Source organism: Nycticebus coucang, chromosome 16, assembly GCF_027406575.1.
Source record: "Nycticebus coucang isolate mNycCou1 chromosome 16, mNycCou1.pri, whole genome shotgun sequence".
In the NCBI taxonomy this organism is placed as follows: domain Eukaryota; kingdom Metazoa; phylum Chordata; class Mammalia; order Primates; family Lorisidae; genus Nycticebus; species Nycticebus coucang.
Window position 1 is genome coordinate 71,312,500 of NC_069795.1, and position 13,079 is coordinate 71,325,578.

The 13,079-nt window shown below is 37.5% G+C and overlaps 1 protein-coding gene across 1 annotated transcript in view; it reads left to right on the plus strand.

The window, feature by feature from the left end:
- Positions 1–1,026: 1,026 nt before the first annotated feature.
- CD86 (CD86 molecule) overlaps positions 1,027–13,079 on the plus strand; it is a 61,066-nt gene continuing 49,013 nt past the window's right edge. The window contains exon 1 of the mRNA XM_053565174.1: positions 1,027–1,165. The gene's annotated coding sequence lies outside the window, so the exon portion shown is untranslated. The remainder of the gene's footprint in view (positions 1,166–13,079) is intronic.

Below are 13,079 nucleotides of genomic sequence, written 5' to 3' on the forward strand. Positions count from 1 at the left end.
TGATAGTATATTTCATTGCAGTTGTCATTGTTGTTTAGCTGGCCCAGCTGGGTTCAAACTCACCAGCTTCGATGCATGTGGCTGGCTCCTTAACCACTGTGCTATGGGCACAGAGCCAATAGTATATTCCTATTGACTTCAGATTTAACTGGTAACTTACCTAGGTGTAGAATGCTAACTCAAAATTCTATAGATATTGTTCAGATGTTTTCTGCCATTTGAGTTACAGGCAAAGCTGGTTTGTATTTCTCTGCAATCATCCTACCTTTCCATTTTGTTTTTAGCTGTCTTTGTCTTTGGAATTTAAAATGTTCACAATGATTTGTCTGAATGAAAATCCAATTTTAGAAATTTTGCTTTGACGTGAGTTTTTACATGGTGCCCTTTTGAGTTCATATGAGGAAAAATTTCTTTTATTATAGTTTTGACTTGATGAATTCCATGTTTCTTTCTCAGACACAGCTATCAATTTTAAAATGTTGCTTTTTAAAGACTTCTATTTGAGAATCTTATCTTTCACTATTTAATCTTTGGCTATAGAAGGAATGAAGTCATAAAAGCAGTGTCTGTGGTTGCAGTCCTTTGTTGGGCAGTCCTCCCAGAGGACAGTTTCCCCACCTTCAAGCTCAGTGAAATTCTCTGTCATCTTGGTGATAGAAATTGGCAGGAGGAGGCTACTCCTTCCAAATCCATACCTACAATAAATCAATTTTTATTGTCTTACCAAAACCTGTACAATGCCTTTTTATTCTATTTTGTAGATATAGAGACTTTTTTACTCTTTTCAATTATTTTATTTTCTAGGACTTTTGAGGGAATTTCAAGAGGGGAGATTTTTAGTTAGCCTCTTCTAACTTCTCTAGTTTGAGTTCATGTCTGAAATTCAAACGACTGAATTATTTTTTAAAATGTATTTAGACTAAGGTCAAGGCAAGGAAAGGGTTAAATTTCTTCCTCAAGTGTGGGCAAAATCTGTAGAGAAAAGAGGAACATCTTCTGTTAAAGAAGTTTACAGAGTAGGTATATAGTCATTGCAAGGAAGGTCGGCGCAGGCGTGAAAAGGTTGCTCTTGGGCTGCTGCTGGAGTAGCACAGACAGACGAGCGAGTGGGGTCATTTCCCCAGGAGCAGACCACGGCAGGAGCAGCCAAGGTGGATCCCAAATGGTAAGAGGTAATTCTTACTCTTTGCAGGGCAGTTATGAGTTGTGACCTCAGTGGGAGTCTAAGGTTTGGTACGGTGCTCTGATTGTGAAAATGCTAAAATATGTGCTAAGGGTATGTCTACAAAGAGGCCAAAATTGGAACCCTTGGGGGGGTGGTGGTGTAAAGCCTTGGGAGGGAGAGGTTAGCTAAAGCCTGGAAGCCATTCTCCCTTCTTAGAGAATCCACTGTATCTAAGGATACAATCATATGTAAGTTGCTTCGATAACTCTTAGTGGGAAACTTTTTTTTTTTTCTACCAGATGTCTTTGCTCTATGAAGGAAAGAATTATTTGAGGTGCCAAAAAGCAGTTTATTGGTGATGGTTGTATTTTCTTTGAGTGACTAATTTCGGTTTTATACATTTGTCATTCAAATATTGAATATTATAGCCATTGATTTTTAGTTAAGAATCAGGAAATTTTTAAGTGTTTGTATAAGTATGAAAAATGATAGGGTAAGGTTTTTGTAGGGGAGGGTCAGTTTGGCCTAAGGGTTGAGGAATGAAATAGAGAAAGTGAAATGAGAGAGGCAGAGGAGAAGAAAGAAGAAAAAAAGTATAAGGAAAAAATGCAAAGCACTAATGAGTCACAAACTGCCAGTCGGAAATCGCGGGCAGGGTGGAGCAGTAGAAGGAGGGAGACGGATTCAGTTACCTATCACATGTGATGTGCTGTGTAGCTTGCTGGTGGTATTCTGCTGAATTTTATTTTTTTTTTTACTATGACTTTCAGACAGATATCTCTTATAGGTGAGGTAACTGTGGCTTAAAGAGGCTAAATAACTTGCCCAAGGTCATGCTGCTCATAAAGGGTAGAGTTAAATCTATCTTGCCCACTTTGTTGTGCACCACAAATTTCTCCACACAGTGGCTTGTTCCCATAACAGGGACTTCCTGAAAGAAGTCATACTTGCCCTTCTCTTGGATGATGGTGGTTAGAACCAGGCACTATATATTTGTTATTATGATTTTTTGAAAATCTAAGTAATGTTCATTTTTCCAGTGTTTGCTGCTTTGAGAAACAGCTTTGCTTCTTTTAGTTTAGATTATAAGTTAATTTCCAAGTAAAGATTCTTTCTCCCTCTCATGGAATTTTTTGTTTGTTTGTTTTTCTCTAATGGAATTTTGAAATGCTGCATGATTTCAGCATTTCAAAATTATAATTCATTTATAATTTATTTATAATTTTTGTGGCACAATAAAATTGATACTACTTAATTATGCTAGCACTACCTATTGTGGTGTATAGAACCAGACTGTTGTCTGTTCTTCTTGAGATTCTGTTTTTGTGCCACAGTACTTGAAAATTGGTCATGAACCAATAAATAGTAATAAATACAATAAATGCAAATTTTTTTTTCTCTATCAAAGTGGCAAATACTAAATTTTCTAAGAAGCAAGCAAGCCAACAAGAATCCCCCATATTGCTAAGGAGGGAGGAATATTTATGTACTTGTTAGTCACTGATCCTGATACAATCTTTCTGAACAGGAGTTGGAGGTTGCTGTGAGCTGTAACACCATGGCATTCTACCCAGGGTGACAGCTTGAGACTCTGTCTCAAAAAAAAACTTTCTGAACAATAATCTGGTGATACATATCAAAAACTTAAAACATATATGCTCTTTAAGCAACTTCACCTTTCAGAAATTTATTCTAAGGATATAATCATATAAGTTTATAAAGTTTTAGTGACATGGATATTTTTCTCGCCATTGTTTTTAATAGGGAGTATCTTAGAAACACATGTCTAAAAATAGGTGATAGGTTAATTATGGAGCATCCATAATGGAAACCATGCAATTATTAACAATTCTATGGTAGAATAACTCATAATGTGTTTAGCTTAAGGGGAGAAAGCAGAATGAACAATGTCACCATTTTTATACATGATACACATATACACACAATATTAATCAGAAATATACATGGTTTTTATTTTCTGTTGTATACTTTTGTACTTGAAGTTGTGTTTTCCTGCAGGCAGGAAACTATAAATCTAAAAAAGAAAATAACAGCTTGATTTTCTCAGAAAAAGCAGTCACAATTTGTGGGATTCTGTGAATAGCGCTTTCAGTCTTTCATCTCTTGAATTTTCGTCAAAATACACTCACTCCACCCGTAACTCTTTAGGTTCTAAAAGACCTGTTTTGACAGAATGTTAACATTTGGAAGAGAATGACTCTCTCTTCCTTTCACAGGTGTGACTGCATGGCTCTGCAGTGAGCTGCAGAGGGAGGATGTACAGGGGTTAAGTGGCCATACTTTTGAACCAGAATGATCGGGTTTGAATACCACTCCCCTACCACCTTTCTAGTTGTGTGACCTTAGACAAGTTGCTTAACCATTGTAATCCTCAGTTTCTTATCGGTAAAATGGGAATATTGTCATTATGTTATAAGGTGGTTGTGAGATTTTCATGAGATCATCCACATGAAGTATTTAGAACTTTGTCCTGGTAAATATTTGGGAATTATTATTTTTTTATTACTATTACTATTAGAATTAAGAAACAGAGGAAAAGTGATTTGTCTGAGATTATACAACCACTTAATGGCATTGCTAGGACTAGAATTCAGGAAGGTTTTTTCCCTAGCAGAAATATTCAGTACAACCCCAGGTTATACTTTGGGGGGGATAACTTGAAAGAGGCAGTAATCAAGGACAAGGCCGGCCTCCAGGGAGGGACTCTAATCACAATGGGAAGACAAATGATGGAAAGCTGTGGACTCCATGGGAGGATAGTGGTTTAAAGATACAAGACCTGAATGATTAAATTGACAAATGGGGTTTAGGTTTGTGGGGGAATTGTAAGTAAAGCTGAGCTGGGTCAGAATAAGGAGCCCAGGAATCCAGCTGTGGTTATTCTAAAGGTACAGCCTAGGTTTGAAGAATTGTAAACAGAAAGAAACATGATAAATTTTCTTTAAAAATTCCCCTGGTAGCTGAATGAAAATCTATTTATAGTGACAAGGAGATCATTTAGAAAACTATTAGAATAATATAAGAAGTGATGAAGGCATGAAGCCAAAACAGTTATGGTGGGATCAGAGAGGAGAGGGTGCATTTAAGAGATGTTTAAGCACTAGAATAGACAGGACTTAATTTTTGGCAGATGTGGAGACTGGGAGAGAAGGAGAGATCTAAGCCCACAGTGATATCTTTTACAAAATGGGAGGTATAGGAAGTGGACTGGGTTGGGGCCAGAGAAAGAGAGGTCAGATATCTCTTTTGTAAGCCCCCCAGGGTGTGGTCTGAGAAAGGCCTGGAACATATTCTTTCTTCACAATCTTCAGAAGGAACCAGTCCTATTGATACCTTCAATTTAGGAGTCTGGCCTCCAGAAAAAAATCAATGTCTGTTTTATGAGCCCCCCAGGTTGTGATCTTTGATAGCACAACCCTGGAAAACTAATACACTTAGTAAAAGGGCACGCAGTCAGAGATGGTGAATAAACATATCAGAGAGGAGAGAAGGAAGCCAAAAGAAGATTAGGTCACTTAAGATTAGAAGAATATTTCACAAAGCTGGGGGTTGTCACAGTGTCAAATTCTGCAGAAAGGCGAAGTAGGAGAATGACTGAAAATGTCAATCCAAGCCCTCGGTGACCTTTGCAGAGCACTTCCAGTTGAATGGAGGGAGAAGCCTCCAGTGAGCTGACAGCAGGAGGCAGCATGGATCGACTCAGGCAAGAAATTTGGTGATGAATAGAGACCTCTTCACTAGAGGAAGCTCACTTCTGCTGTTCATAAAGAGCCACATGGAAATAACCTAAAGTCAAGTCAGCCAGACCCGGAGTCTCCTTTTTCAACTTTTTTTTTTTTTATTGTAATCAAATACTTTTTTTTTTCCTGGTACAAATGGGCCCTAAGTTAGAGGTGAAGTAGATTGCTGAATTCGGAACATACTACACACTGTCGCCATTCCCTACCAGTCTGCACTACGGATGAGAAAGCTGAGAAATATAGAAGAGCTTCAATTCCTCTTCTCTCTGAAAAACTCAGCAAATGTTAGGCTTCTGCTTGGGACAGAAACCTCAAAGCTGAATCGTTGAAGTTCACAAAAGTCCATTCAAATCAGAATGAAGTAGAATTTCCAGAGAAAATACGCTTCAGGTTTCACTCTATTGCTACATCGTGAGAGCAATCCAGAGACAATCTTGGCAGAAGAATTGAGACAGTACCCGACAGGGCAAAGAAAATCGTTGACTATTCACTTGACATTCTTCTCATCAGCATCTTATGCTGTCACTTTAGGAGTTCAAATTCTCATGACCCAAAGGGCACACACAACAACCACAACGCAAAAACAAAACTGGAAAAGTCTTTTAGGCGATATTATGTAGAAAAATATGGGATTCATCTAAGGCTAAGAAGTGATATTTGTGCATATCTGCTTGAGATCTGTGACTCAAGAAGAATTTGTACTTTTTCCTTTTTCTTAGGTTAAATCCCCTAAAGCAAGAGAGTTTGGCATAAAATGCATGGAATGAAGGTTTGGTATGATAATTCCTAGTCTGGTTTTTCATTTTAAATAAGTAGCTGGAACTCACTATAGCATCTTTTTTTACTGAAAGGATGAAATAAAATTTACACTTAATGGCATAACACATAATAGTGTGAAATTTATCCCCAACAGACAAGTAAGTAGATAACCTTAATCTAAGGGCTCAAGTTACATCAGAAATCAAGCTACAGTCAGTCTGATGCAAAAGTCTTGCTCAAACAACAAAATTCTCAGGACATACAGCACTTAATTTCTAATAAAAAATACTCAGTCTATTTAATGACCTCTGTCCTTTATTCAAATAGATTTGGGAACTACCTTCTCATTAAATATATATCCAGTATTTAAAAACAAAACAGAAATACGCCTGTAGTCCCAGCTGCTCGGGAGGCTGAGGCAAGAGAATCGCTCAAGCCCAGGAGTTGGAGGTTGCTGTGAGCTGTGTGATGCCACGGCACTCTACCAAGGGCCATAAAGTGAAACTCTGTCTCTACAAAAAAAAAAAAAACAGAAATAATTAGTGAGTAATTGAGGAAGAAGAAAATAAAAGCTAAAGAAAGGAAAGAAAAGTCAGTACTTTTTTTTCCCACCCAAAACAGGTTTGGGAAGGAATTCAGAAAGGAAAAAATTTTTGCAGCTGTCACTTTACCTACTGGTGTTTTGGTACTGACATAGATTTCATTCTGTATTGTTAAGTCATAAGAAAGCTGATATTTGAAGCTTCTCAGAGATAAAGCCTTTGGTGAATTTGGTAATTTAAGAAGAACATAAGCCCAAGCAGAATTTCAGGATCATTTTGAATTTACATCAACACAAGAAGGGGAAAAACATGGTAGAATTGGAACAGAGAAGTATTCTAAGAAATATTTTCTTAGAAAACTTTTAGTCACAATGAGTATAAAATTTACTTTCTGAATAAAATAAAATAAAATAAAATTTACTTTCTATAGTGTCAGGAATATTTTAGGTCAAAGAACTCAAATGTCACAGCTCTGTATCATGGGGGTCAAATTAATCAGATTTAACTGTGCTAAAAGATCAAATAAAAATAAAAGGAATGAACATTTAGGTAAGTAAGTTAATTAATTGATACCAGCCAGAAACTAGTAAAACTGATTAAACCTGAAAGACACACTACCCAAAAGGTCAACCTAGATTATCACTGCCATCTTACAACTATTTTCAACCAACTAAACAACAGATCTTTATTAGGAACCTTATAGTTTTAAGGCTTTGTGGAGAATACAGATGAAATAGACTGATGTGTTGTTTTTTAAGTCTAATTGGGAAAAACCAACAAAAGCTATTCATAAAATGATAAAAGCAATTCAATATAGTTATCAATTCAGTGATTTTTTTAAAAGAAATGTAAATGGCAAAAAATTCATTTTCATTAAATAGTAAAAAGATGCCAATTCAAACATCAGTGAGATATTTTCATTTACTCAGATTGCACAGTAGAGCAAACAATCTAATCAGAAAAATGGGCAAAAGGTATTAAAAGGCATTTCTCCAAAGAGGATATATAGATGGTGAATGAACACATGAAAAGATGGTCACCATTATTAGCCATTATGGAAAAGAAAATTAAAACCACAGTGAGATATAACTACATACCTATCATAGTGGTTAAAATAATTTTAAAAACAGTAAAAACAGGGCGGCGCCTGGGGCTCAAGGAGTGGGGTGCCGGTTCCATACACCAGAGGTGGCAGGTTCAAACCCAGCCCCGGCCAAAACCACAAAAAAACCCCCCACAAAACAGTAAGAACATCAAATTCTGGCAGGATGCAGAGAAAGTAGATTGTGCATATATTGCTGTTGGAAGCATATCATGGTATAGCCACCCTGGAAGACAGTTTCTTACAAAACTAAACCTGCATTTACTATATCATCTAGTAATTGTGTTCTTGGGCATTGGTCCCAGAGAAATACATAAAAGCCTATGTTCATACAAAAAAATCAGTACATGAATATTCACACCAGTTTTATTCACCGTAGTCAAAACTGGAAAAAAAATGTTCTTCAGCGTGTGACTATTTAAACAAACTGTGAGACATGCATGACATGGAATAATACTCACCAGTAAAAAGGAAAGAACTATTACACACACACACACAAAAAAAAAAAAAATTGGATGAATCTCTAGGGAATTATGCTAAGTAAACATAGCAAGGTTACCAAAAGTTCCTACTGTATGATTCCATTTACATGGCATTCTTGAAATAACAAAATTCTAGAGACAGAGAACAGATTGGTAGTTGCCATAGTTGGGCGGGGGGGTGAGGAAGAAACAGGCCATGTGGTTACAAAGGGATAGCAGGAAGGAGGCTGTGGTGATGACCAGTTCTCTATCTTGATAATGGCAATCATTACATGAATCTACACATATGGCAACATTATGGGGACCTACACATGCCTACACACACACAGACGAGTGCATGTAAAACTGGTAAAATCTGAATAAGCCTTTGGATTACACCAATATCAATTTCCTGGTTTTGATATTGTCCATCAGTCATGTAAGATGTTACCACTGAGAGAAACTGGGTGAGGGGGTACACACGACTTCCCTTGACATCTTTTCAACTTCCTCTAAATCTATGATTATTTAGAAACAAGAAGTTTTAAAAAGTAATTTAAAAATTTCAAAAGGTCCATCTTCACTAAATATTAAAGAAAGGCCATTTTAAATACAAGATATTTTCATTGATCCAATTATAATGTATTTTTTTTTTTTTGGTTGGGGGAATGTTTAGGAGTAATAATGCTAATGAGTGTACAATAAGAAATACTTTCCTATACTATTGACAGGGGGGATATGAATGAGTAGAACCTTTCTGGAAAGCATTTTGTCAACATATATCAATGTTACAAATGCTTATACAAGCAGACACTGCCAATATCTCCATGTTGTTAATAATTTCTTTTAGTTCATTAATCTTCTTTGTTCCAGGAACTGAGCCACACATTAGAAATATACCACACAGGAGTAAACATTATTTCTGTCCTCAAGAAGTTCAGTTTAGTGATAAACATATTAAAGGTGATGTTCTTTATAACAGTAAAGTATGCAAGTTTCCCCAGGAGCATGCAGGTAGCTGTTTTCTATTTGTGTGTAGGCAGTACTGTGTCTCAGATAAATGCCAAGGTTTTGATTCAGTTTAAGCTGGTGTCAAATAATAAGTAGTTAATAAATTATTCTCTGCTCAATACTGCTATCACCTTGGGGAAGCTATCAGCTCCCTGAACTTAAGTGGTTTCTTCTATAAAATGAGGGTCCCAGTATCTACCAATGCCTTGAAGGTCATAAGAATTGATAGTGGAGGCTGGGCTCCCGTAGTTCAGTGGTTACAGTGTTGGCCACATACACGTAGTTCTGCAGTTAACACTGTATTATCTGGCAGGAACAGCTGTGGGAGGTAGGTACTATTACTATCCCGTGTTCCACAAATGAAAATTGCATCTTGTCCAGTCACATAGCTGGTAACAGAGGCAGGATTCCAAATGCCAAATTGATTCCAGACCCACCCTCTGAAAAACCATTCTATATATTATGAGAGATCTGAGAGGAAGAGATTGCTTCTAGCAGCGATAAAGATTTGTGGATGAAAAGATTTGAGCTTGGAGACAGCTGTGCTTGGTCAGGCCCAAAACAAGCTCTGATAACCGAATGATTAAGGGTAAGAATAGGGAGCCAGTGGTCTGGGGAAGGCACAAAATCTGGGACAAAGGTTGAAAACTTAAGGCTGGGGGATTAGAAATGGTCTTTGACAGACAGTTGTCAAAATAACAACAACAATTTAAAAAAGCACCCTTTAATCATAATGAGTTACCAATATTTCAAAAATAAGGAGAATTCGCTTAAGTTTGGGTTTCCAGCTCCTCTGGAGAATCAGAATATGTGGTAACGGTGGGCCCACATTCACACAGGGGAACAAATGGCAAATCTGGCATAGGCTGCCTGACTTCAGTAGGGTATAAACTCTCCTTTTCCCATGTGACCTGCTTGCCTCATTTATAGGGCCTGCGCAGACCCTGCAGGTGCTTGCATATAAGAGCCTGGGTCTAGAAAGTGAGGCAAGTATAGGTGGGAAGGAATAACTTATGGATCAAAATAGATAACATCTGGGAGTCCACAAGAAAAGGTTATTTGAAAGGCTGGACCCAGCCATCCCACTTCCTCTAGGAAGTCATTTCCTAAGGCGAAGGCAGTATACCTTCTCCAGTCTGAGATCTCTGCCTGAGGGTAGGAAGGAAGTGAATTAGGAGAGTGGCAAACTTGACTTGGGGCTCAATGGAGAGGTATAAATGTAAAGGAAACAAGGAGTTTGGACAAACAGGGAGGAGAAAAATTAATATGCCCATTCTGTGGCTGACCTAAGATTCTGTCTCCAAGAGATTTCCCTGGCTTGTTAAGTGTTCATGGTTGCCTGAAAAAAGTTAGAAACAAAAGGAAAGCAAACTGAACCCCAGCCTTTTAAATGCTTCTACTTGTATTTTCTAGCAAACAGGCAGAATGGTCCCTTTACACACTATTCAGGTATTGAAAGGAGGGTCCCATTCAGTTCCAGGAGCCGGAGGAAAAATATTTCCTTAAATTAAAGAAACTTTGGGCAGTTTACTAACTTGTATGAGCCTCAGGTTCTTTGTCTTTGGAGGTTGAATAGTTTCAAATTTTCAGAAAGTAAGGATTAAGTGGGCAAATGAAGGGATATCAAATGCCTGGCTCAAAGTAGAAAGCAACAAATGACTAATGTGATGACCAGGGACAGGGCTAAGAACTTTGTGTGAGTGCTACATTAATCTGTTTTCTGTTGCTATAACAAGATACCATGGACCACGGACTGAGTAATTTATAAATTAAAAAAAGTTTTATTCTAAGTGAAGTGTCTAAAAAATAGAAAAACAAACATCACATGTACTCATTATTAAATTGGAACTAACCAATGAGCAGATGAAAGTAAAACTTAACAGGTGCACAAATGGAAGTAAAACTCATCAGAAATCAAGCAGGCAGGAGGGCAGAGGAAGGGACAGGCGAAATCATACCTACTAGGTACCATACACACTAGCTGGGTGATGGGACATATATCCCTGACTCAAGTGGTATAAAAGCAATCCATGTAGCCAAAACATTTGTACTCCTATAATATTATGAAATAAAAAAACAAAAAAGACTCACAGTTCTGGAGGCTGGGAAGTCCAAGGTCAGGCAGTCGCATCTAGCAAGGACCTAGTGTGGCATCACAGCATGCCAGGAAAGCGGAAGCAGAAGCAAAGCAGGCTCATGCACAAGTGGCCAAGCACAAGGGGCAGCTTCACTTTACAACAACTCAGGTTCTTGAGAAGTAATCCAGTTCCTCAAATTAGAACTCACTTTCCCAAGAATTAGCTTAGTTCCATCAGAGTGGCATTAATTCTTCTTAACTACCTAGTCGCTCCTTAAAGACCCTCACTTCAACTATTGTTGGTATATATAAAGGCTACAGATTTGTGAGTATTGATTTTTGTATCCTGAGACACTGCTGTATTCCTTGAACACTTCTAGGAGTTTTGTAGTTGGGTCCCTCGGGTTTTCCAGATATGCAATCATACCATCTGCGAAGAGTGACGGTTTGATCTCCTCTGATCCTATTTGGATACCCTTGATTGCCTTCTCTTGCCTGATTGTGATGGCTAAGATGTTAAAAAGCAGTGGAGACAATGGGCAACCTTGCCTGGTTCCTGATCTGAGTGGAAATGATTTCAGTTTTACTCCATTCAATATGATATTGGCTGTGGATTTGCTGTAGATGCCATCTATCAGTTTAAGAAATGCCCCTTCTATACCAATTTTCTTAAGTGTTCTAATCATGAAAGGATGCTGGATATTGTCAAAAGCTTTTTCTGCATCAATTGAGAGAATCATACGGTCTTTGTTTTTTATTTTGTTTATATGATGTATTATATTTATAGATTTACGTATATTGAACCATCCTTGGGACCCTGGGATGAAACCCACCTTTGTATCAGATTCTTCATTGCACCTCAATTCATAATTGCCAAGTCATGGAAGAAGCCCAAGTGCCCATTGACACATGAATAGATTAATAAATTATGGTATATGTACACCATGGAATACTATGCAGCATTAAAAAAGATGGAGACTTTACCTCTTTTATGTTTACACGGATGGAGCTAGAAAATATTCTTCTTAGTAAAGTATCTCAGGAATGGAAAAAAAATATCCAGTGTACTCAGTACTACTATGAAACCAATTTATAATCACTCACACTTTCATCTGAAAGATGAATCACAACTTTAGCCTAGGATGAAGGAGGAAAGCGTAGGGGGGAAGGGAAGGGAGGGGGATGGTTCAATAGAGGAAGGGTTACTGGTAGGACCACACCTATGGAGTATATTGCAAGGGTATAAGTCAAATCTATCAAGTATACAACACAAATGTCTTAACACTGTGATTAAGTAAATGAGGTGAAAGCTATGTTAATTAGTAGGATGTAAGCACTCTAATGTGTACAAATAATAAACACATTGAGTTCCACAAAGGCATAAATGTATTCATGATCTATGTATATATGACTTAATTAAAAAAAAAAAAAAAAAAGACCCCTGCCTACACATACTGCCAACAGTCAAATTTCCAACACATAATTTCTGGGTTACACACTCACTTCCTAGCAGATATTGCCCCTGAATTGTTATAGTACCCACATGTGTTAGATATTATCTTCCTGGTTGGACAAAAAAATGAAGAAACTGAAGTTCAGAGAAGTTTAATAACTGAGGTTGCACAATCAGTAAAGGGCAGAGTAGAAGGACTTACTCAAAAATGGTAAAACCATTCAGCATTAAGGCCAAGAAAAAGTGTCTGACATTTGATATGATGTATGACATATGATATATGTCTGACATTCTAACAATAGTCACACAGCATTATCAGCTAGAAATTAAACAGATTCAATCCTATATTTCACTAAAAACTTGAGGTCATTAGCTGTATGGCCCTGAATAGGTGGCCTAACCTCTCTGAAACTCAATTAGCTGTAATTTTTTTTAGATTATTGTGAAGATGAAGTGGAGTCATCATTTAAAATACTTAGAGTGCCTTGGAGTACCAGCAGACTGCCCGGCTTATAGCAATCAGTAATAGATACTAAGTTTAATAAATAGACTCTTAACTGAGCCCCCACGCTGGACCTGTTTCCATGCTAATTACCCGGAATACAAAGGGGAATGAAACATGTCCCCTGCTCTGGTGAAACTCAGAGTGGACAGCCATATGAGAAGTGAGATTTTAATACAATGAGGAAATTGTTATACACGTCATGGAAGAATAATCGTGTGACTTAAGAGTAAGGAAGATACAGAT